The sequence below is a fragment of the Danio rerio genome, chromosome 18, assembly GCF_052040795.2.
Source record: "Danio rerio strain M-AB ecotype USA chromosome 18, GRCz13ab, whole genome shotgun sequence".
Classification (NCBI taxonomy): Eukaryota; Metazoa; Chordata; class Actinopteri; order Cypriniformes; family Danionidae; genus Danio; species Danio rerio.
The window spans coordinates 40,106,810-40,134,044 of NC_141038.1; the positions used below are offsets into that span (position 1 = coordinate 40,106,810).

At 36.8% G+C, this 27,235-nt stretch overlaps 1 protein-coding gene across 7 annotated transcripts in view; it reads left to right on the forward strand.

The window, feature by feature from the left end:
- The window catches only part of sipa1l3 (signal-induced proliferation-associated 1 like 3), a 189,424-nt gene that overhangs the window by 25,303 nt on the left and 136,886 nt on the right, over nucleotides 1–27,235 (forward strand). For 4 of the 7 annotated variants that reach the window (XR_015515125.1, XR_015515127.1, XM_087293316.1 and 1 more), the window contains exon 2: nucleotides 14,344–14,446. The exons of the other annotated variants lie outside the window; for them this stretch is intronic. The gene's annotated coding sequence lies outside the window, so the exon portion shown is untranslated. The remainder of the gene's footprint in view (nucleotides 1–14,343; nucleotides 14,447–27,235) is intronic. 7 annotated transcript variants of the gene reach the window in all.

A 27,235-nucleotide genomic window follows, 5' to 3' on the forward strand; every position in this document is an offset into this window, starting at 1 on the left:
GAACTGAAATTTCAAGTTTTTGCACAAATTGCTTCTTTTGCTCCTGCATGTTTGTTATTTCACGTGGAGGCACGTGGCTTGCATGTGGGAATTGACACGTTTGCGTTTTCCAGGTGCACTTAGTTGAAAAACTAAATTTTTTTTTAGAATGCCACAAGTGCACTGCAAATCATTTTACAAGAACTCACCGATTAGCTTCATACTTTGTATTGCAGGGCTTCTCAAAGTTCGCACTCCAGACTGGATCCACACTGCAAGGGTATTTAGTTTGGACCTGACTCCATTTCGTATTGCGAGAGCATGCGTAAAGGATTCAGATTGTGGATTTATTTATTAATTTCATTGTATTCATAAAAGCTAAAACCTTTTAAATCTACTATTTGGCTGTTTGTATTTCTGTAAAAAAATAAATAAATACAGGCCTTCGTTTTCCCGCATTAGTGTTGTCATGAAATCCAGTAATAATATGAGACTTCACATGATCAATCAGCCGAATGGCGCATGCAATCAGACCTGCTTTAGCGCATTGGATGAAGGTGTCGGTCTCACAGAAAAGAACACTTCAAAGAATGGGCAGATAAGTATGCATTTATTTTGCCACAAGCCAGCACAAAGCCAATTTGCTTGATTTATAATGAGACAATCAAAGTTGTAAAGAGTGGAAATGTGAAACGCTAATATGAACAACGTTTTGAACGACAGTAGCCACAAAATACAGATAAAAGAACCAGAAATCTTCTAAAGTTTTCGATACACACCTTGTGTATTTTTCACCTTTTTTGGAGAGAGGTCTGGATGCAGACCTGGTGCAGTTGGCCTGCATGCAATGCTTTTTAATGCCCACCCCTAACCCTAGCCCTTACAGTGATGTCCCTCGCTCCATTGAGTGCATTGTGTCTGACATTGCATCTCTGAGATATGCAGTCTCAGCTTGCATCATCATGGCTGCATTCAAATACTATTGGCCTACCTTCTGTTGTGTTTTGTACAAAAATGCACCTATATAATATTGGTTTTGCCACATTTGCATGTTTTGTATGCAAATGGCACTTTATTTAAAAAAAAAAAACAGCATTGACTTGTGATGCATGTTATGGATGTTTATTAAAAACAAATGATGCAGTATTAATTGTTCAGTACTAAGGGTGTCACGATTTTGATTTTTAATCGAAATCGATCGAAATTTATGCTCAATTTCGATTATCGAATCAAAAAATAGAATCGTCGATGCTGCCACGCCCCCATGTCACGTCAGCTTGGCTTGCCAAGCAGGAAAAAAACAGGCTTGTTGAAGTGCTTGTTAAACTGCAGAAGCAGGAGACCCGTCGACAGAACTTAAACCCTCTCCTCTTTCAATGAAGTCGCCGGTGTGGAAACATTTTGGATTTCCAGGGAGTTATGTTCACAACGTTCGTGTTGTCGACAAAAAAAAAAACACAGTTTTGCAAGCTCTGCTATGTACGTATTACGTACGGTTCGTCCGATAGACAACACTGGCATCGCGATCCTCCGCCCGACCCCGTTGCAAATCCGCTTCTGAAAAGTACACACTCAGGCCCTGTTTACACTGTCTTTGTTTTTAAATGGCATTTTAGAACGACACCGATTTGACATCCACAGTGGCGTGTAGCATTTCTGAGCAGCCCTCCTTCCTCTCTACCTCTGAAAATGCACATCACATGACGACACAGACACAGACGCACACACAGCCATGCGCTCGTGACAGCAGGTCCAGGCAGTCAGAGGACTTATTCAATCTTTCACTCACTTGTACTTAGTCATTTTAGCGAACACCTCAGATACTGTTGGCTGGTTCCTGTTGGTTGTGCCTCTTTTTTACCGATGCCATTATAATGACACCAATCACTGCTTATTCACGAGTCCCGCAGAAAAAGTGATTGACAGGTGGTAATTATGTGTGTATCTTGCCTTTATTCATTTACTGTATGATTTGTTTATGGGTAAAACAAAGACCATGCAGGTCAGGTAGTTTAAACGGTAGGCTACAAATAATTAATTGGTCATTAATTAATTAATTATTCATAATCGAAAATCGAATCGAATCGTGCCTTTAAAATCGAAAATGTAATCGAATCGAGGATTTGGAGGATCGTGACACCCTTATTCAGTACCTTTGACCTTAATTAAAATTCCGATTTGGATCTTTTAATGTAGAGATTGAGAACCCCTGTTGTACGGAATATACACATTTTGGAAGACTTATAACTTCAGACAAACAGAGAGCACCCAAACACTGCAGTGCTTTTTATTTTCTCCATAAATAAAACTTGTATCAGAGCTGCAGCAATGTTTTGTTCATATGTCATCCTTTGAGAAAACGGTTGTTGGTCACTTAGCAAAGACAAACAGCAAAGAAGCATGAGTGCGCTTTTAGACATATGCGTACACCCCCTAAGAGAACTTTTGGGGAGTGTTTGTTTTGGCTCCTAAACACCTTTGAGCTAAGGAGATTATTGGTGGGTGTGTTTTGGAACTCCGCCGCCTTTGACAAGCAGTTTCTTCCACCCAATTGATTTCTTATTTCACTGGGGTCAGACAGGAGATTAACATCCAAAAACATCAACTAGCCATATGAATACACTAGAGAGTTGAGTAACAGAGCTGGTGCAGATGTATCCGCACCTGTATGATCACTTTTAAAGAGATTTGAAAGACTTGCCAGACGATAAGCCACATATTCTACACCACATCTCTCCTATGAGACTGATGCCATTCGATGTCTGTTCATGGCAAATAGAAAACAATGTAAAGATGTGACAAAAAGAAGGCAGCTAGCCAGAAGCTTATGAATCTCTTCTTCTCTCTCAGCCACCATTGTTGTGTTTATGGGTACATGTGAGTGGCGTGACACATTTACAACCCTGCCTACTACAATGTGGGGTAGTTGGAGTGTTCAAAAACAAGAAGAACTTCTTTTTGCCTTTCGTTTTTGCTGAAAAGAACTTTGTTTGAAGTCAAACTGTCCTCAACTGTCAAACGACCATTACCTCAGCCCTAGTCTGTTTCTCTGTTAGTGTATCTCTTTCTCTTCCTGTGTTGATTTCTATCAGTCTGACATAGTTACACGTTTTGGTCACGCTAGTATAAAGAAATCCCCCCGAGAGGCTAGATTGTCTCGTAGCGATTCAAAGGACTTTGTGAGCTGAGAGATTGATAGGGGTTTTCTAAAACAGAGCAGCCTCTTTCTCATGAAGGAGGTCGGGGTTATAAATTAGCCTGCGCGAGAGAGCGGGCCTTTGGCCACAGACGTCGGCCGTGTTTTATTCTCCCACAGTCAACGAGGATGAGCCATCGTCACTACGCCTCCCCTGTCCGCACACTTTGAACGATGACGGGAATGCAAAGTGGGTTGAACTATGCGTGGAGCCTTATGAATTCCTGCACAGATCAGCAGTATAAACATACACACGGTCACGCTCATGTAGGGGTGCGCCTTTTAAGCCGTTCCCATGTCTCAATCTTGCTGGAATGTTACTAGCCCTATGGGGGGATTTAAACCTGCTCCCTTTTATTTCTCCTGAATCCATTCAGGCCATCTGGTGTGTCTTCTTTAGCATATAAGATATGAAATCAAAGCACTGCTTTATTGTCACCCAGTGAGGATGTGTGTCAAAGTGACGCAGCATTTGCTCAGATGTGATCTTTGAACAGACACACTTTGAAAACACACATTAGAGCAGCAGTACGTATAAATGGTGATCCAAGCTGGTTTTATCACCGAAACTCCTGGCAAGAAACTTTATGATCTCATCGTCTTTGATTCAAGAGACACTGCTAGCCGTGTAACAGTATCTGTCCTATGGCAGTCATTGTCAAAACACCCTTGTTCCTTGTCAGGCAGCGAGACTGTTATCAGTTTCAGACTGCTGACCGGACTTCAGCCACTACGATAAACCATTTTGCACATGACTTTGGCATGAGAACAACGTTTTTCTGCATCTTACAGTAGATTTATGACTAGGCAATCAAATGTTATTTTAGTATTTACAGTATTTACACAGTTAAAACGTTTATTAATATACATATTTAGCTTGTATATTTTTAATTTTTGTTTTGATTTGTTCTGGCAATTTTGTTTTGTGCATTTGTCCTTTTTATAATCGTTTTAAAAATATTATTTAGCTTTATTTCTTCACCAATGGCTCATAGTCAGATATATATGCAACTTAAAGAATTGGTTGAAAACAAAATGTTAAACTGGACAAAGTTCAGAACTGTACTTGTGCATTACTACAGCAAATACTGTAGAAAATGAACAAGGTCATTTAAAAGCATGTCTTCAAACACAGTTAAATCTTTAAAAACTGAACACCCTACAATCATCAGGGCAAAGTTGACATTTTAAATAACAATTGGATAAAGCTGCTAAGAATGCAGCTGAACATGCTTGAATGTTACCTGTATTGACATTTATAAGTGGCAAATGGAATGAATGTAAAAGTTTCCTCTTGAATTTTTTTCCAGCTGTGGCGGCAGGTCTTTTACACAAATTTACTTACTACCTATAGCGTTATTTCAATGACAAATGGAGAAATGTCGTGAGCGCAACGAGCATGCAAATCTCTTTGCTTGTGCGCCGATTATCTCTGTTCGTGCACAAAACTTCTTGCACGTCCTCAAATATTCGCAGCTCAAGCGCAGATCTTCTTGTGCGCTCTCAAATAAACGCTGCTAAAGTGCGATTTAGTGCGTTTATGTAACGGGTATGTCTCCAACATTTATAAGACTTGCTTGGAATATTTATGATTTTTTCCAATAGACCTACAGAGCGGCATTAATGCGTCCTGAAGTAAATTGAAACGGCAATAAACTCCAGAAAGATAAAGTCATAGTATGCAGAACCACAGACTTTTATCTATAAAGAAAGTAGCATATAATTATGGAAACTGTGTTCATCTTAACGGAAAGCAACGTCGCGTTTGCTGGGCTCATGCATCACGCACCTGTCAGTCAGTCAGTCAGCACGAAAGAAACGTACGGTTACAGAAAGGTTCGCGCAGTTATAATTCATTTATCTTTTAATGCGTTTTGGTGCGATTATAACCCGCTATTAAAAAAACAACAACTATGACTGAATGTTTTGAATGATAAGGTGTAATGTAGCCATGGCGGGATGAATTTTGGTGTGGCGCCCGGCCATGGAAGAATGAATATAGCGGAAACCATGGCCTATATGTGGAGAACTCCCTACCAAGGGATAAACTATTACTATTTTTAAAACATGATCAGGTTGAATATACAAGAGGTTGAAAAAGTTACAAAAAAGACTCTCTTATTTTCATTTTAGTTAACAATATTTGCATGCCATTACGAATGCAGTTGTATTAGGCACCCAATATACTTGCCAGTAGTAAATTGAAGGGTTTTGCCAGCCAAAACAAACTTTTCTGAACCTATTTATGAACTTCGTTTTTGCAAGATTTAGTACTAAATTTGTTCTAGATTATATTCTAGAAGTATGTTGGGGTCATTAAAGATATAAAACAAAAGTCTATTGAATAATTGCTATTTTGCTGAAAGTTTTGCATTTTAAGTTACTGATTTATTTTGAATATGTGTATTTGTCACAGACAAATTAAATTGACCACTAGTAAACATTGAACAATAACCGCCAAAATTTAAAACCGCCAACATTTCCTGCTATACCGTTCCTAAAATGTTATTTTAGTTTTAACTAAAAAAATTTTATTTATATTTTATTTTTATTTTCAAAATCGTCTGATAAATTTTAGTTTTGATGCATCACTAATGAAACTATCATATGTTTTACTTTAAACTGAACATTGAAAAAAAGAGGAACTTAAGGAGACAGTGTAGAAGGAAAGGAAGTCATTGAAGGTGTGTATGTGTGTATTCATCCCATGTGGCTCCTAAAGTCACAAAGCTCTATTCTAGAATGTAAATAGGCAGACAGTAACTCAAAACGAACAGCCCTTAAGTGACACAAACTGCCTCTCCAACTGAGCTTCCTCCATATGTTTCCAATAAACACACTGATGGCCACGTTTAGTCTTCAGATGCTCACTATCATGGCTCTTTAGTGGCCATAAAATATGCTTTTCCAGGTACATCTTTCTGTCTGAGAATTTAAACCTAGCAGCCTCACTGTGCTACTTATTTCAAATGTTATAAAAATTACTTAAAAGGTTTTCAAAAATGTATAAAAAATACATTTAATGCATCCTTAAAAAAACAACAACTTTTGAACAACATTATTCTTGTACATAAATATTTTAATTATGGAACCACAAAAAATGCCAAAGCAAAACCATGATACTTTTTTCTTTAGCTCTTTCTTTTTTCTCCTCCTTCAAAACAAACTGTAGCTGCTTTTGTGTGCTTTCCTCCCTTTTTTTCTCCCTCTCTTACACAGATTCGCAGCCACACCTTGTTCCTTTATATCTATCAATCAGTGCTGCCTTTGTTTGGAAGGCGGAACTTACCAGAGTCCATTCAGATCTTCTACAAAACACCTGTTATGTCATGCTGGGTCTAGAAGAAAAAAAGCCACTCAACGCAGTCTTTTCTTTTAATCTAGTGCAGGTCCAGTTTCATTGAACATTGAGTGGTTGTTTTAGTGGCTGTGAAATGTGCCCAGATGTTGGCTTTAGAATTGTTGGACTGTTTTTAATCACTTGCGTACACATCTCGACATGGTTTGTTAGAAAACCGTCAGTGAACAATTCCATTTAAAATAAAGTTTTTTCGTTATTTTAAAGTTATATCGTGAAACTGATGTTTTTATGCAGGGCATCCCGTCAGAATCTTGCAACGGGCCATGTCTAGTAGTACCAACTCAAGTATGCCATTTCAGATCCAGCTCACGTAATTAGTTTTCCTCGCCGTCCCGCAGCCTGTCCCTCCCAGACTGTTTTTGAATGTGTGGCCTTGGCTGCTAACAGTATAACACTGTATCCTCATGTTACTGCTGTGCGGCGTGAGAAGGGGATGTTATCAGTAGTGCACTGTAGACCTCAGCCAGAAGCAGTTAAACTGTTTATGCAGCATTAGCAGAAGTGTTCATTTTATCCGTCTTATTTATTTTACGACTAATGTGCTGTGTTTATTGAGTCCACTCAGACACTCAAATACTCTTGAGAAGATTTGGGAAGTCAAGAGTGTTATGAGTAAGGCTGAAACACAGGAAGTTGAGCTCACTTTCTGGATTGGCGTTTGCGCCTCAGTACACTTGTCCAGAGCTGGACTCACACTGTGAACTAACTAGGTGCGACATGACAAAGTGTCAAGTATCACATCATCTCTATGTTAATCTGAGTTTTTGTTCAAATCGGTCCCGTTGGAATAGATCAGGATGCGCTCCAGGGTGAACTTGACCTTCAGCCTTCATGTCTTGGTCAATAAACGTTTAGTTCTGGCACTTTTTCTGGGATAGCCTACTTTTTGACACTCATGTCTATCCGTACTGGCTCCATTGTTAAAATGGAAAATGCAGAGAGAAACATGTATGTATGTCTATACAGTATAATAGCATAGGGTTCATTTCAACATCGTGAAAATGTACTTTCAGGGTCCCTGCGGGGTCTTAAAATGTCTTACATTTCAAAAACATAATTTTAGGTCGGAAAAGTCTTAAATTTTCTTAACTATTAATTTGTAGGTCTTAAATAATTGAAAACTCATTTATCATTAATTAATCAATTTATCATTAATCATTAAAAACTCTTTAATTTTTCACTGTCCAAGTGAAGCTGCCTTATTGGGCCAACATCCACCCAATCACTTACAATCTTCATAAATAATACCTTTTAAAAAATATTTATACTTTTTTTTTTATTGTAAAGATTCAGTTTGTTTCATGCTTATTTGTACTCTGCAAAACCCAACAGTCAACTTTATCAAATGAAATGAGTGTAGTTAACTCAAAATTGACTGAAAGTTAATTCTACTCATTGGAAAAGAGTTTTGAACTTAGTGTTGAAAGGAATGAGTTAATTAAATACCTCATTACTTCAACTTAAATGGAGTAAGTTCACAGTACTCTTATGGATTAGTTTTTAACAGAAATGGTTTGTAGCAATCGGTTCCCTCAAACGGTTTGAGTTGCCTTAACTTATTGGGTTTTACAGAACTCTGTTGGAGTTCTCATTTATTGGGTTTTACTGTGCTCAAATTGCTTTGTTTACTCAAATGGATAAAGTTCACAGTACTCATTAGGATTAGTTACCTTAACTTTATGGGTTTTACAGTGTATGGTGCTTTTACAATGTAGTTTGTATCAAAGTAGCTAAACATAAAGTTCTTGTAAATTGAAACTCCAAACACTCAAGAGCAAATCCATTAATGCGCAGCTCCAAAAGTCCCAAACCAAGCAAACCAGTGGCGACACACAATACAATTAACAATAGCTTTTTCACATTTTGGACAGAAATTTTTTATAATTAAATTTCCTAATCAGGGAAAGAAAACTAAAAACAATAACAAAACTCCTCATGGTAATAACAGAGCAACATATTACTTTACATGCTACTCTACATTAAACTCAATCATTATGGACCAAACCCAATTGTTTATTATTTATGCCACTGTGTCCATAATAAATATACTTTTAACAATGTTAAACTTGTCATTGAAAAATATTTATATTACTAGGGATGCTTAGCTCTATCGGCCAAAGATTGGTATCGGCCGGTGAAAACATTTTATGACTCGATTGATACTTGCTTATCTGGCCAATCACATGAACCGATCGCGATTTTTGTGACTGTATCTGATTTATTTGATGACCTGCTTACATCATCTTTTAAAAGTGACTCGTATCCGATCGTCTGCATTTACACACCACACGGCAAAGGTGCAATGACCAGGAAAAAAAAGAGCGGGTGCTGACTAACTGCTGATAAATAAAGAGTGCTCTTTTCTCTATTTCTGTATGTAATCTGTTCACAGCTTTTGACAAGCTGTTTTACTGTAGTTTATGACAGAAAGTTTCTCATTTGTCCATCTTCTTTTGATATATATAGGCTTTTTTTTTACTTCTAGGCATCTTAATGTAACGTCCATGGTGTGATTTATGTACGTGATGTAGCTATTACTCACTATATTTATATTAGTTTATATCGATTACGTGGCGGACATTGCGCTCTCTCGCTTTCGTTAACATGCTTGAATATCTGTGCTATATGACAGTATAAAAGCTGTTTAAGTCCTTGTGTATGAGATTGAAGGTTTGGGACTCTGCTGAAGTCTGTTCTGAAAAGAAAGAGTCAGAATAGACATCATTCGTGGTTTTTAATAACGCGCGACTTGCATTGACAGGTGAAAATCCGATCTACCTGCTTACACTGCAGACACGAGAACATCCGATTCATATCGGATAAATTTCCACATATAAACAAGGCCAGAATCAGAATCCGTGTGATTTGTTCCTGCTTACATGTACATGGGCCAAATACGATCTGTGCCACATGAAAAAAAAAAAAAACGGAATTGAATCACTTGAACAGTGCAGTGTAAATGCGGACTAAATGGTTATAAGAGACACATTTAAGAGATTATATGCAGCATCCTTCATTTTTTCTTTTAAAAAAGGAGAAAGCTCCACTTAAGTATCGTACTTAGAGGGAAAATGTGCTTTATGCAATGTTGAAGTTATATAAACCTTGAAGCATAAGAATCTGTATTCGAGATCGGCCATGATGCGGAATCAGTACTCTGGATCAGCTCCAAAAATCCTGTCCCCTATATATTATATACAAAAACATGTTGAAAAAAGGTTTTACATTTAGAGTTTTACTTGTTTTGACACACTAAAATATATAGCTAAGAAATAATTAAATTTTATTTTTAGAAAAAAATTATTTATTTATTTATTTATTTATTTATTTATTTATTTATTTATTTATTTATTTATTTATTTATTTATTTTTGGACACCGACCAGCCATAGAAATAATCATTAGTGTTTAGTCCTGTTTAAGTCTAAAATCTAATTCATAATGGTCTTAAAAAGCCTTAAATTTGACTTGATTAAACCTGCAGAAACCCTGACTTTCAACTGCACAAACTTTGAACTGTAAATCTATTTGTATCAGTGTGTGTGTGAAATGTAACATTTTAACAACATATTTTGAATGCTACTGAAAACAGATTCTTATCCTCACTAAGGCATTTTTTTTTGTCAGATCAGTAATATTACATATTTTAGCATTTCTATCTGTTTTTAATATGAAATATCACACTTTTTCAAAGCTGAATTTTCACAATCCCTTCAATTATCATCTGATCTAATCTAATGTGCTGGCTTAAATTTGTATTATCATTCTATTTATTATTTGATGAATAGTATTTTAAAATTTGAAGAACGTTTGAAACATTGTTGGTTTAATATCTTTTGCCAATTAAGGTATTTAGTTCATCTTTCTTTTAAACCATAGTGTTCACCATATTACTGTAGTGAAATTCTTTGCAATGCCATTCCCTGATCATTTTGACTAGCTGTGATGTACTTGTAATAAAAAGGAGGTTGATGTTTATATGAAGCTTTTTCTGTAGACACAGATGCAGGGTTGCTGAACTGTGAAAACACAGTAAGTGCCTGAGGCTTTGTTCTAATGCAGCAAAATAGTTGCTTTGATTGTTTATCCTCAGTTCCACAGCAAAAAAGAATAAAAAATGCTTGCCCCGCATGTGCAGAAATATAAGTGAAGAAATACAATAATGCCACAGCTGCTGATGTGATCATGAGTTCAGTATGATGTCGTCATGAGCATGTCACATCGCACGAACCCAAAATTTCCAGTTTTCCCTCATTTTTTTTGTGCTGTAATAGCTGCTCTCATCTAAGCAAATGTTATGATGGCCTAATTTACTTGTATATATTGTCTGATCACTTGAAAAACAGTATAAAACAAGTCCGTTTTTGTAAAGTTAGTTTTAGTTGGCAATGGCATTACAAAATACTTATGATGTCACATTGTGAGGCTTTTGCTTGTAATTTTTACAAGACTAAAATAAGAAGTGATGTAAGAAGAGAAGTGATTACAAGAGAAAGGACTGGGAAGATACAGCAGGCGCATTGGCTAAACAATTTCTGAAGAGTACAAGGAAACGATTAAAGAACATTTTACTGAGCCCATACAGAAGCACTGTAAACATAAGGAGATACGTTTTGTATGCCATCAAAATTTTATGCGTGAGTGTAAGCTGTGAGGCAGCATGTCAGGTAAATATAATGTCTGACATGAAAGTCAAGCTGGTTATGTTCCTTTAAAACAACAAATTAAAGTAACACAACATTTCTTATTTTGACGAAAAGTCTTTAAATGTGTAAATATAAATATATGTAAAGAGGAAAGAAACGGGTCACTGCTAAAGACGATGAGATAAAATGTGTGCCGTGGCTAAACCAGTTGGAAAGAACTGCACTAAGCTATATTTAAAAGACATCTTTGAGCACAAGTCTTAAAGCTCACTTGAAGCCCATCAGCAGTAATGTTTGTGTCTATTAACTATAACAGAGTTATCAAAAGTGTGTTTGTTTTGGTGCTTTCAAGTAGGGCTGCACGAAATTGGAAATATTGTGATGTTTTATTTTTCTGTGATTAAATATTGCAATATTGTACCATTTCAAAAGATAGTTTGAATTTCTTAGATATTCAGGTGCAGAAATTGAATAATTAAAATGCAAAAAAATTGTTTGTTGTCTTGTTTCTTGTCCAAATATCTAAAAATTCTAAGATAAAAAGCTAAAAATATTGTTTTGTTTTCAACTTCAGAAGAAATAGAGCAAAATTAAGAGTTTTTCCTTAAAACAAGCTCAATGATCTGTCTGTGGTATGAGCAAAATAATCTTGTTTTTGCTTTTGAAATGTACTTAATGTATTTGAAGTAGAATTTTTTTTTTTTTGTATATAAAATTCTGTAATTACTGTATTAAATACAAGTATTAAGCTCCTGGTCAACTATAATTCAGACTCAACATTGCATATCTTGCAATGTGACTATTACGCATTCGTACATTGTGATATCGATGCTGAAACTATATATTGTGCAGCCCTATTTTCAAGTGTAAACATAATTTTGCAAAACCCACTGTCTTAGTGCACCTTTAAGTAGGGCTGGCCAATTTGAGCTAAAATCTAAATCTCGATTAATTGAAGATTTTAACTCTATTATGATTATTGAAAGAATTTTTTTTTTTGTTTAATTTTTTGCCCTCATAGTTCACTGACAGGTTGTGGTAGGGGCTGTACAGTAAATATGCTCACATATTACAAGTGAGAGAATTTTGAATGAAGTGTGCATTACTTGGTAACATGCACAATCCACTATCTATGAGTATTTATTTAACATTGAGCGTTGAATATATAAAACTAAAACACACATTGCCTAAAACCAACAGTCGTGTTTTTCTTATAAATAATCTTCACTTTTAGAAACAAAATGTATTATTTTCCATGATTTTCAAATTAAAAATAGAAAATAAGCAGCATCTCTTCTAAATAAAAGAACTCTTTTTTAAACAAAGATTGAAACGTAAATAGTTATTTTATCGTAATGGTAAATATGCCGTCTCTCGCGCAGCTTCCAATCATCGTCAATGTGGTGCCAAAGTGCGACGGGTAGTTACATTTTTTAGAGTTGCGTTCAATGTAGAAGTATATTGTAGTCTTAACAGAGCAGAGTCACGTGACTCCACACACGGTAGGGAAAGTAATTGAAAAAATTAACCTGGATTATAGTTTCTGAATGAATACTGAATTGTTAAGCCCTACCTTTAAGCTTAACCTTAAAATTAGACTTTTTGTGCCATGTCCACATTAGTAAGTTTTTGTTTAAAATACGAGGGAAAATGATTTTTTTGTCTTTACGTTTTGGCCTTATGTCAACAGAGACAGCGTTTTTCGAAAATGAAAAAGTATATATTTGAAAACACTGTTCAAAGTGAATAAATTTGAAAACGGCGTCTTCGTGTTGCAGTGTGGACTGTGAAAACAGAGGCTTTCGAAAATGATTTTAGTCATTTGACCAATTTAGCTAACATTGAGGATGACATTGCAAAGATGTTTTAGATGCCGTTTTTGGTTTCGACAGCCATATTTAAGATTAATATCAGTTTGTACATGCTCCATATTGCCTCTCTTCAAAGGACACAATGTTTACTGTGAGCGATTGTTTGGCGGCAGAATCAGACGACAGTTGTGACATTTTGCTGCAATGTTTCAAAGAGACAGAAAGTAAATAAACGGCAGACTGATATGAAGCAGTACGTAAATAAAAGCATTTTAGGACAATTTAGTGTGGGTGACGTAGGGCTGAGCGATTAATCGAGAAGTAATTGAAATCAATATTCAGAACCTATAATCCTTAATTAAATTTTTTCCTGGACGATTTTTTCAATTACCTTCCCTACTTGTCACGTAAAGCCTGATTTATACTTCTGCGTCAAGTGACCGGCGTAACCCACGGCGCAGGCAACGCGCGTGGCTGTGCATTTATACTTCTGCGCGCTGTCTCTGCCGGTCTGCATTAACACTTCCGAAACGCTAGTTGCCAGTGAGGTGTAAATGTTCCTCTGTGTCAAGTTTCTTCGCTACTTTTTTGCATTTCCTGAACACTTCCGGGATGTACAAGTGGCTCAAACTCGCTCATTTTGAGGCAGGAACTGGCGGACGTGCAACAACTTTAACTATGAGGTAAACACAAAACAAAACTTTCCATCCGGAGCTCCTTCACGGGACTCCACACTTGTAAACAATCGCTCGCGCGGCGTCGCGCCATTCGCGCGCCTCTCGGTCCCGCCCAGACTCGTCAGCGCTACCAAGCCGACCAATCACAGAGCTTATGCTACGCGTCGTTGCGACGTGTAGTTACATTTTTTGAGAGGTGCACGTCAGTGACGGCGATGGCCACGGCGAAGGGCTATGCGTCAGCGCCGTAGCATACGCCGGTGTTTGACGCAGAAGTATAAATCAGGCTTAAGCCTGCACTGTTAAAGGCTGTGGCTGATTTCTACTTCTGCGGCCACTGCAGCCACATCTGATCTGGTCAAGCAGGACTCTTGAGTACTTTGCACTACATTGACGATGATTGGAAGCTGCGCCAGAGATGCCTTTAGACGGCATATATAACTTGTCAGTGAATTATGAGGATTAAAAAATAAGTAAAATAATTGTTCAATAATTGTAATCGAGTTAATATGTTCAGTTAATTGGGATTGTGATTTTTAGGTCACATCACTCAGCCCTAGGATGTCGCAAAGAATTAAAAACGATAGTGTGGACATGAACTGTTTTCAATTTTATCTTCATTAGTGTAGACTTAGCCTTAATACTAAACGAGTTCTTGTTGTTTTTTATTATAGATTCTTGGCCAGAGACAGAAATCAAACACAAAAAAAGAAGAAGAGGGGGAAGAGGAACCGCTCCAGCCGCCTAGTAAAAACCACAACACCTGTGATCAAGGAAGTGAGTGAGCATGTGTGGGTTTGTGTGTGGGTCCCATACGCCGTGATGTTTCTGACCCACCGCCTTATAAAAGGGCTCTTTGATTCCGAGGCAGGCCTACTTTAGCATGGCAGAGCTTTAGGTGTGTGTGTGTGTGTGTGAGATTAGGAGGTAGAGGGTGTACTTTAACCCATTTAGTACTGGGCGCTTGCCAGATTTACTAGCTTAGTCAACTAATCCCTTTCCGCCTGCCCTTTTTCTTACCAACAAGTGTCTCTACTTGTGTCTTTGTATGTGTGTGTTTTTGTGTACTTGTGTTTTGGTGAGCTTCTGTGAAAGGGATGAGAGGGAATTGGGAGCGGTGTTCACCTCCATTGATTGTTTCCTGGCTGTAAAACATGTTGACGGGTTCCCTGATGGGATTTGAAACAGACCTGTAAGTTTAACAGGACAGAAGCTGACTCAGCTCTCGTTCTGTAATGTCCTTGTATTTTATTTTTTACCTCATGGTTGAAGTTTTGGAGCTTTGGAGGGGACTTCCATGTTGTTCTTAGCCACATTTATAAAATAACCCTGCGAGGGCTAGGTAACATTTAAAACAGCTGCCGATTTACTTGTAACAACTGCTGTAAAGATTTTGAGGAACGCTTGGTGGATTAAAACCCCAGTATTTCTAATAAGTTAGTCGTCTGAATATACAGTAGAAATGAAAAATGAAAATGTAGAAACAAATATCCAAATACTGAAGCCTACATGTTTAGTAATGCTGTTTTGGCACAATTCAACTGCCAGTTAGAGGCTGATAAAACTGCTGTTCCAAAACTTGAACAGAAAAATTTGTAATTTTGAGCTGACATACAAGTAATCCGCTGATCTAATAATTTATGTGGCTTTGAAACAATCCATGTTCATGTATGTTTGCACTTGCTGAAAAGTTGCAAACTGATGACCTTTGCAGTAGGGCTGTGCAATTAATCGAAAATCCGATTTCGATTATGGCTTCTAACGATGAAAAACCATTAATCGAGATAAACGATAATGGCATCATATACCTAAAGCGCGAAAGACACGCGCGCACACACAAGAACGCGGTCAGCATTCTGTCTCATTAGCACACTGAGACAAACAGAGGAGCGCAGACATTTAAAGTAATTTTAACATGAGCGCTTTAATGGTCAAATAGGTGTCAAAATGCGGTGATTAGTGATTATTCCTATTAACCCTCATTTGCGTAATAAACAAGCGAGTTGCGAATCAAAAGACACGTGAAAGAGAAACCATTAAAGAGACAAAATGCAAACGACGAGAAAATTCCTGGCTGCTCTTGACTGAAGGATTTTTGTAGCTAAAGTGTTTTTCTTAGGGTGAAGATGCTTAAATCACAGTTTGTTTCATATTTTTATTCCATTGTATTTATTTCTCTTTCCTTTGCAGGGTGGAAAATAACTGTATATATACAGTTGTTGTCAGAATTATTAGCCCTCCTAAATATTAGCAACCCTTTTCCTCCAATTTCTGTTTAATGCAGTGGTTCTCAAACTTTTTTCACCAAGTACCACCTTAGAAAAAAATCGTCTCTCCAAGTACCACCTTACGACGCTATTTTTTAACCAGTTTTAAAAAATAGCGTCGTAAGCCTAATTAAGCAGCTACAGGTGTGCACAGTTTTAAAACGATGCAGATTATTTCCTATTAGTAAGAATATGTATTATTGTCAGTCACTTTAAACATTTGAAATAGTCTGAACATTAACTGTGCTTGCAGATAAAAAAAAAAGTTTTAGTTAAAATGTGCTTTTAAAAGTTCATAAAAAATGGCACTGTTCTTAAAAAGTAACAAGAAAACTGCTGTACTTAAATCTAAAGTATTCATAGTAGCCTATTCATCAAAAGCTGGAAATGCTGCTTGGACCTTATAAATATAGGCTATATGTCATATTCATACACTTTTCAGACAAATCTTGAAATAAATGTTAAATGTACATATGACAGGGTTCACACAGGCACAGCCTAATGAAAATCAAATAATCTTTAAGGCCATAGAGACACTTTTTGCCCATTTTTAAAAATATATATTTTTAAGCTTTGAAAGGTTTAATTGAAGTATATGGTAAAAAGATTTAAATTTAGCCTTTTATTTACATATTTTACACTATTTTCTTTACAATATGGCAAATTTGTTTCTTAAATAGCTGTACATCACATGTAGATTTTATTTTACACTTGATCTTAATCTAAAATAGAAATGTAAAAAATACAAGTACACTGTCGGTAAAAAAATAAAACAAATGACTTAATTTTACTTGAGGTATTTGAAATATGACGACACTGCATTTATCAAAGCAGTGCTTTAAGAGCCTTATTGTAAATTGTGATAAATAAACAATAAGTAGGCTAACAATGGATTGCTTTGACCTGTAATGCTTTAGGACAGATCAGAATACAGCTAAATGTATAAATCACACAAATACCTCATCCAGAAACATTTCCAGCATAATTATTTTGTCGTAAAGAAATAAAAAATGTTCCACCTTTGCTAAAAGTAAGTTTCACTTCACAACACAGCCAAATAAGAAGACCATTAGCATTGTCATCGATCATGTATCAATCTATTTGCAAATATTTGATAACTTTGAATACTTTTGACTAAATTTAGTCAAGGAGCAAAGATAAATAATGTCTACTTTAATAGTGGAAAGATCGCGATTGTATTCTATCTGAGCAAAGATAAATAATGTCTACTTTAATAGTGGAGGGATCGCGATTGTATTCTATCTGAGCAAAGATAAATAATGTCTACTTTAATAGTGGAGGGATCGCAATTGTATTCTATCTGAGCACACACGCGATCATGAGAGCACTTGCAGTTCATTTGAAAAAAGCCTATTTAAGAGCTCGCATATCTGTTTTAGCGATTTGTGTACATGAATGCGCTCTCGTGTTAAAATAAAGCACTCGCCGCATTTGCAGAAATGAGTAATTGCGCAATACCTCCATTCCCGCGCCGCCATTCAGACTGTGTTTAGAGGAGTGACAGGTCAGAGGCGAGTCGACTGGCTGTCGGAGAGCGAAACGTGTATGAAGATCATCAAATAGGCAGGAAATATGTCCGCGGTTTAATTACTCTGCTAGACATCTCTGTAGTGAAAACATCCGAGAAGCATTATGCCAACAAAACATTTGTTTTTAAGTTGTTTTTTTCTGTCTCTGCAACACAGAAAGCCTTTGTCCCGCCCTTACGTTTCACGCAACTAGACAAGGTCGACTGTGATTGGCCACTTTTGATGTCAGTCAAATCACGCTTCAGAATCAATTCTTAAACTTCGGAAACTGATTTTCAGCAGCTTATGAAACAATGCACTAAAATAAACACTCTAAGCACAGCGTTGTGATCGTACGCTTCACAAAACAGCCAATGCTGATCACATCAATGTTATATTACGCATTAAAGGATTAAAAGTGTTAATTGTTTCTTTCATTATTCAGCGATTCCTCCGCGTACCACTAGGAGGAAGCCCGCGTACCACTAGTGGTACGCGTACCACAGTTTGAGAACCACTGGTTTAATGGATAGAAGTTTTTTAAAACTTATTTCTGAACATAATAGTTTTGATATATCATGTCTAATTACTGATTTGTTTTATCTTTGCTATGATGACAGCACATAACATTTTACTAGATGTTTTTCAAAATACAAGCATTCAGATTAAAGTGCAATTCAAAGGCTTAATTAAAGTAATTAGGCAAGTCATTGTATAACAGTGTTCTTCTGCAGACAATCAAAAAATATACTGCTTAAGGGGGCTAATAATATTGACCTTAAAATGGGTTTCAAAATATTTAAACCTGCTTTTATTCTAGCTAAAATAAAACAAATAATACTTTCTCTAGAAGAAAAAAAAATATTAGAGGAAATACTGTTAAAATTCCTTGCTCTGTTTAACATAATTTGGGAAATAGTTATTTAAAAAACAAAATTCTCAGGAGGGCTAATAATTTTGACTTCAACTGATAATTGTTTTGAATAATCGTGATTAAAATTATGACCAAAATAATCGTGATTATGATTTTTTTCCAAAATCGAGCAGCCCTACTTTGCAGCCAATCACAGTAATTTCTTTAAAGAAACACAGCTGATTGGCTGCTCAGCGTTGTTCAAATGTTAGCTGGAAATTGATGTTTTTAAAGGTTCATTATCGATTAGTACCGAACTCAATATTTTGACAACACTTCTTCAAACTACAATTGACAGTTATGTCCTGTAAGGTAGTAAGAAATAACTTTGACATGAGTGTGTTGAGGCCTTTAGAACCCACCTCCATTTCCTCACAGTAATGTAGCCTACTTTGCTGACATTTCCCAGCATTAAATCATCCTGCAAGAAACTCAATGTTATGCTTTTGACGCCCACCATTCCCACCTTTCTTCATAGTACTCTATGCGCTAGACTGTACTTTTAACTGTGATTAAGAAAGCTAATGGAGTGTTGTGTTTTTTTATCTCGTTCCATCTGAACTTTAATGGCAGTGCTGCATTTGAAGTGGTTTGGCGTGATGGTGTGTGCATATGCTGGAGTCTTGCTTTGCTTGCTGAAGGCTGGATGCATTCTGTCTGAGCCGAAGCTCTGTCACTTTGCCTTACAGCTCAGCGTTATAGAAACCGGGTCAAACCACTCGCTCTCCTTCACCCTCCCCGCTCTTCTTCTTTCTCCTCCACCAGGGCAAAATGTCTGTGAATAATCTGCTGAGATTTATAATTAACCACAGATGAATTTAGCACAGAAATCTGCAGGAAGAATGGCTTTGTTTAGATTAAAAAGGGGGTTACTCTCCATTTTAAATACGTTTTAGAATCACAAGGAGTTGCAGATATTAGAAGAATTGTCGCTGAGAGATTAAAATGGTAATTGATCTTTGTTGGGATAAAAACATCAATATTTTGAGGGTTTATAAATGTAGAGAGGAAAGATGAAGGTTTTCAGGGATTGTTAATATAAATGTTGGTGTCTTTCTGACACGAATCTTCATGCGATTTTTAAAGCCTATCACATTTTCAATTTGGAGTTTTATAAATGTATTGAAAAGATTATTCAACATTTCTCCTTTTGTGATTCATTAAAGAAAATCATTCAAAACGGTTTGAAACTGATGTAAATGTGGATTCCTGTACAAGCATTATAATTGTGTTGGATTTTCCACTGGTGGTAGCTTACATTTGTGTTATGGCTGATGCTTTGAATGTTGTGGCTGCATGTGATATCACTATTGTGTTCATGAGAGACTTGTCAGTTCTACAACAGTTAATAGAAAGACCGTGTCAAACAACAAATGCGATGATTGAGTGTCAGATGCCTATAATAACCATAGCTAACATTACTAGCATTTATAAACAGCCCTGTCAAATGCGCTTTAGATTTGATTAAGATATGACTGTAGTGTTTTCCAGAGCCTGTTATTTAGATACTATTATAGTATTTATTAAAATTTTAAATTGGGTTTTATTTGAATATGTTCAGTTTGTCTTTTTATTTAGCATTTTGTCATGTATTTTTAGCACTTTTAGGGTTGCATGATACTTTAATTTGGTGCCAATTGATGCTGAAATTTTAAAAACATCCAATTCCCGCTATCATTTAAGCGCTATTGAGCACATTCTTAAATTTGCTGCACACACACACAGCTGTGGCATGCGGTCTCATTCGCGCTTTTATAAAACATGATTGGAAGGTACATCAATGAACGATTCGCATCCCGTGCTGCAAACGTTACATACAGTACATGCTTTTAGTCATTTTCACGTGAAACTGAGCTTTGCAGAGCAACAAATGTGTATAACTGGAACGGGGGCAGTATATGATGGAATAATCGTTTATTTTGATTAATGATTTTCGTAATCGTTAGAAGTCAAAATTGAAACCGAATTTTCGATTAATTGCACAGCCCTCCTGTTTAATAACGTGCTCTGTAGCGCTCAAATGTTAGCGGTAAATGGACGTTTTTAAAACTTCAGTATCGATTGGTACCGAGTTTAAGTATCGTGCAACTCTACTTTGCAACTAATCAAATTAAAACTAGTTTTTACTAAAGATGCAGTCAAACAAATCACAACGACAAGTGCAGACACTGAAAATATTCAAACAAAGCTCAATTCAAAATGTTAATAAACACTGTAATAGCATTTAAATAACACTGGCGCTGGAAAACACAACAGTCATATCTTGACTGTTCTAAAGCGCATTTGACAGGACTGTTTATAAATGCCTGTAATGTTAGCTTTTGTTGTTTGACACGGCCTTTCTATTAACTGTGGCAGAACTGACAAGTCTCTCATGAACACAATAGTGATATCACTTATATTTAGTAACTTTAGTAGAGTGATTTGTCTTTAAATACTCTTAAAATTGGTGTGGAGTAGGGGGAAATAAAAATACCGGTTTATAATATTTGTAAACATTTTGGTGGGCCATTTTATTTTCTGAAAATACCACACTAATAGGGCTGCACAAGATTTTGTTTCAGCATCGATATTGCAACGTGTGTGTCTGCACGGTCACATCGCTTGATATGTAATGTTGAGTTGGGAACTTGGGATTATAGATAAAGATTTGTGATTGCATAGTACAAACATAACAGTTTGCATGTGTTTTAAAGGCATTTCAAGAGATCTTAAAACATTCAGGCACAAAAAAGTACATCTATAACTTGAATAAACAATCATTTTACTGAATTATTAATATAATGATGAACACTATACAGAGTTATATGACATTTGATGATTCAATTTCTGTACCTGAATACTCTATATATATACTAATATCCTAGTGATGTGTTCCACACAATTGTATTTGGGCCAAGGATCACACCCTGTAGCTCCTCTTATGCCTGTTTCTGTAGGTGCATATAGAGCAGCTGGCATAGTGCTGGGCAGGTCGGTAAGGCCAGCACTGGGCAGATTGGTTGTCATCTGTGCTCACTGCTGCATGGCAGACCTTATGAACCACTGTCTTCCAAACCTCAATAAGTACCACAAATCATTGTAGGGCTCAGCGATTAATTAAACTGCAATACAAATGTATTAATTTAAAACACATGTATTCATAAGCAAGTGTCTGACTGTGCTCTTGTGTGACATTCTTAATATTTAATTGTGTGTGCACACATTCATTCTCCCCAATCAACAGTGCTCCAACCAATGGTGTGTAACACCTATCGTTAAAAACAAAGAGGAGAGCGTGCTGGCGGGATAATGGAGTTTCCCAAGTCAGAAGGATCATATAAATTATGACCGAGTTTAGAGCAATTTAGCCATATCTGAGCTTAGTTTTCAGAGGGAGACTCCGCATTTAATAAACCCAGCACATAGTGATGCAGCAGAGACCCACAAATACCAAAAGTTAAGACTGATATAGTAAGAATTTGAACTATGTATGAGCCACACACACAGTGTTCACCGTGTGCTATAAATAAATATCACACACAGGTACGTTTAACAAGTTTCTTTACATCTGCTCATGGCATATGTGACAGGGACTAATGTACAAAACTAATGTACATTATAAAGACAATTTAACAACCACAAACTGGGTTTTTGCTTGTGTGATTAAAGTGTCCTTGCTTACAGTTATACTGACATTATGCAGCTGTGATGATTTGTGCAGTTATGTATTAAATAGCGAATATGCGGTCTCTATTAAAAACAGACTGTTTTAAAAACACTTTTCTACATAGACACCATCAACAAAGCTGGCACGTTTGTGTTAATGTTCGACGAGTCTCTCAATCAGTCAACAAAAAGGAAGCAGCTCGATGTACATGTTTGTTTTTGGGACAGTAAAGGTAAATGTGTCAGATATTTTAAGAAATTTAATATATTCTTTCAAGCTTCGTTTCTTCCAAGCTTATCCAAGTTCTGTTGCATGGTTGTGCTCCATTTGATTCATATAACTGCAACTGTTTATTACTAACTGTTTATTAAGTTAAAGGTTTGATACTGGTTAGTACTTAAAGTGGCGACGAGGTCTTAAAATATTCTGAGAAGGTCTTTTAAAGGTCTTAAAAAGGTATCGAAATTATGTTTAGGGTTCCTGCATATACCCTGATAAACATAACTACTACCTTAATAACTATTAATAAGCAGCAAATTATGAGTTTATTCTATTTAATGGTTAATTAATAGGAAGCATTGTATCTTAAAGTAAAGAGACCAAAAAGTAAATGAAGAAAATAGCTTCCATTCAAATGCAGCTAATGTAGTCTTCCAGGCCACATATTGAAGCCTTGAAATATACGTCATCAAACACATAGCATTCTGCTTTCGGCGTAATCTTCCATGCTTTTCAGCAGATTGTTTAAAAATTGGTTGAGCTGCACTTTATCAAGTTAGATGTCACTTTGTGATTTGACCGAAGTAAAAACAAGATGGTGAGAAACAGCAGAATGATTGTGTACTTTGGCGTTGTTCGTTCAATAGCTTTTTCTTTGTCGGCTCAGCTGCATGATAATAACCCAGGTGCACAACAGTATAACACACACAGCATCTGCTGCTCTAACAAAAGTCAATAGCTGTATGCTCTTTCCGAAGGAAAACCTGCTTAGAGTAGTATCAAACAGACAGGCTTGAAATTAGTGGGCTTTTTTTTGTAAGCTCAGTAGCATTGGCTTGCTTGCTGAGCAGGGCAGCAGACAGTTGGTTTTGGTTTCCAGTACCTCTCCCCTTGGTTTTAATTGTTTGCAGGAGCTGCAGTTCATTACAGTGCTAACAGCAAACTGCTAGCAGCTTTAGCCAAGGCCACCCAGTGGGCCTACAGCTCCCCTTTTTCCTACCCAGTCCATCTGGCTCAGGGAAGGAGTAGAGACTGAGGGGGAGTTGGATTACAACATCTCTCAAAGGGATGCGGAGCCCTGTAAACGTGCGCTGTTGAAGTTAACTACTGACCGAGTGGGACCGCTCGGTGATAAACACACATTTTATCCCGGTGGATGTGCACTTAAGCCTGAGGAATGACTAAAATATTGGTCCTCTGTGATTATGAACACAGAATTGATTAAATATGGATCACTACCATGTTGCTTTTTCACAATAAACTGTACACAACACAAGTACCATATAAAATTGCATCGTTTTTCGGGCCATTCTCTGTAAACCCTTAAGATGGTTGTGCGTGAAAATCCCAGTAGTTTCTGAAATACTCAGACTAGCTCATCTGGCACCAACAACGACGCCACTTTCAAAGTCACTTAAATCAGCTTTCTTCCTTATTTTGATGCTCGGTGTCAACTACAGCAGATTGTCTTGACCATGTCTACATGCCTAAATGCATTAAGTTGCTGCCATGTGATTGGCTGTTTAGAAATTTGCGTTAGCAAGTAGTTGGACAGGTGTACCTAATAAAGAGGCCGGTTAATGTATATTTACAATTTCACAAATAACACCCAAGCCTTTTTACAATGACATTTACATTCACCTCACAGGTGTCAAAATTTTTAATTGGGCATTTACCTAATAGGACATTTAATAGTATATATAACAGGACATTTACCTTTTTAACATCAAATTATAGAATCTTAATAGCCTTTAGAATGCTGAGTATTTTAAAATGTTTTTACATTATTTTGCTGTTTTATAGTCATTATATAATCAATGACATAAAATGATCGCAAAATGACAATATTTTGTTTATCGCAACAGTTTCTGTCACAATATATCGCACTGCAAAAATTCCTAATCGTGATAAGCCTAGCTGCAACACAAATCAATTATGTGGGACCCAGCATTTCTATAGCAACAAATTGACATAAATAAAGTGCTAAAATTATTCAAACTTAAACCAAAGTAAAAATAAAGTAAGCAATATTAAAAAAAATGTTTAGATAAATTTAAAAAAGAAGGATTTAAATTAGGTAAATAAATGTACAGAGGCGTATTTCAGGAAACACAGTTTACCTTTTAAAATGACTTAGTCTTTGGTTTCCTGTACACAGACATGTCAGGACTTGCTTAAGGTTTGTTAAAGGGGTGAACTCAATCCCTTAACATCACCTCACACCACATTATTCACTTTACCAGACAAATGTCTCTGACAAAAGAATGTGTGTTTTGGCTGTTGTTAAAAAAAAAAAAAAAAAAGTTCATGCTGGTATTTAGTTGTGAGGCCAAACGTGACGCATCTAGAAGCAGGCGTGAGGAATGTGCCGTACGGGACAGTGGGGATACACTCAGGAGTCGTGGGAGGAGGATTGGCAGTCTTTGGATTACAAGACAAACACACACAGGCCGGGAGGAGTCCTGCGCATGAATAATTCAGCCACTGTTGGCGATTATAGCGGCCCACTGCTGTTTCTGCCGTTCAGCTGTGTTACTGATCGCCATGCAGCTCCACGCCTGTGCGGTCAACCCTGCATGAATACTGCACCACGCTTAGCTTACTACACCATATGAATACCAGAACACTATACGCTTGTTATGCATTCTGAAAGGAAGAAAGACTTGGGGGTCGAGTGTCGATTTTTCTTCCTGTAAGCCTGTTGACTTTACAGAGGTTTTAGGGAGAGTCTTTGTACGCCGACAAAATGGCTAAATAAGCAGTTACCATATATTGGGTTGGTTTCGTGCTTGTGTGCGTTTAGTAGAGTCAATGGAATGAAGGAAAGATTAAGGGTTCATTAAAATTGGGAGATTTGAAACCAGCAAAGTAAGTAGTTGGAACGGTTTTAGTGCTTTGGTAGTATTAAGTGTTCCTCGAATAGATTTTAATATTGTTTTTTAATGTTCTTGATCATATTCAGTCTAAAAAATGGCAGACTGTTTAAAGTGAAATATTTCTTCTCCTGTTACTGAAAGCTGCCGTGGTAAAAGTGTATTTCTGGAACTGGTAAGATTTTTGATCTTCTAAAAAGGTCTTGCAAGACTCAACAAGATTGCACGTAATATTGTGAAGTGTTATTTCACCTTGAAATCTTGTTTACATTTTAATATTTAAAGACGCACCAAAAGAAAAATAATGGACTGAAACCAAAAATTATAAAACTAAAAACAAAAAGACCTTGTTATAATAGTATATAATTTAATAAAATGATATAAAGTAATTTTGTGAGACGCGGTGTCATTTTACCCGTTATGCCATGACAGCACTACATAGAAATGTCCTGCCTGTACATTATTTGAGCAGACTTTGCTTCTCCAGTGAGCGGTAAATAAGTATACTGGTATATGAGCGAACAATTGAGCTCTCTGTTGGTCTGCATTAACACTTTTGAAACGCTAGTTGGCAGTGAGGTGTAAATGTTCCTCTGTGTCGAGTTTCTTCGCTGCTTTTTTGCTTTTCCTGATCACTTACGGGATGTACAAGTGGCTCAAACTTGCTCATTTTGAGGTAGGAAGCGGCGGACGTGCAACAACTTTAACTATGAGGTAAACACAAAACAATACTTTCCATCCGGAGCTTCTTCACGGGACTCAACACTTGTAAACTATCGCTCCATCAGGCTCGCGCCATTCACGCGGCTCTCGGTCCCGCCCAGACTCGTCAGCGATACCAAGCCGACCAATCACAGAGCTTGCGCTACGCTTCGTTGCGACGTGTAGTTACATTTTTTGAGAGGTGCACGTCGCCGACGGCCACGGCGAAGGGCTATGCATCAGCGCCGTAGCATACGCTGGCGTTTGACGCAGAAGTATAAATCAGCCTTAAGACATCGGGTCCAGGCAGTCAGTGGGTCAGTAGACTGGTTCAATCTTTCGATTTCACACATGTACTTGTAATTTTAGCAAACACCTCAGATACTGTTGGCTGGTTCCTGTTGGTTGCAATTGTAACGACACAGATCAGTCTTCCTATTCATGCCTATTCATGAGTCCCGCGGAAAAAGTGATTGACAGGTGGTAATTATGTTTGTAACTTATCTTTATTCATTTATGGTTTGGTTATGGGTAAAACAAAGACTCTGCGGGTCAGGTAGTTAAAACGGTAGGCTGCAAATTATTCATTTGTTATAAATTAATAAATTAAATATAATAAATTCACCGCTGCCAATGACGTTTTATATTAGACATCCTAGGATGGCAAAATAGTCCACATCACCCAACCATAGTTGAGGCCTCAAATGACGGATGACATGGTTTTCATAGCACAGCGCTTTCCATGACCTGTTTGAAAGCCGCTTCACACCCGTTAGTGGCTACCGCAGTGGATTTTTAAAGATTTTTATTTTATTTAAATTTAAGTTTAAAATGTATGGAAACCATGAGACAATTGTTTTTAAGTTTGTATCATTCAATAGAAAATTTCACTGAAATAAAACATTTTATGCATTTGTAAACACTTCACTAAACACTTTCTTATTGAATAAATGTAATAAAAAACTATTATTGACTCCAAACTATATGCAGTAAATACAATAAACGTTGCAGTGCTACAATACATATTTTAAACCATATGGTAGCATGTTAATGCTCTCACTCTTGTCACATGACCATTATATTGTCTTATTTTTAGTCTTGGAAAATAAACAAAATCCAGTTGTATTTAATAGTTGCTTAATTCCTGCCAGTCTAATACAATAACAAGTCAAAGATGGCTATGAAATTTTGCTTTTGGTTCATTTGTCACTCTGAAAATGTCAGTTGCATTGTGGGATTCTGTATTCCATGCTCTTTCATACTGCACATTCTGGAAAATATAGGCCATGTGGGATCCTGGGATGAAACTTTGCATGCTGTGCATGTGTTTATACAATGCTGCAGTAATAGCGTGAGGATGACATTCTGAACAGAGCAGCATACTGAAGTCTCTTATTCTGTGCTTCAAATGTTG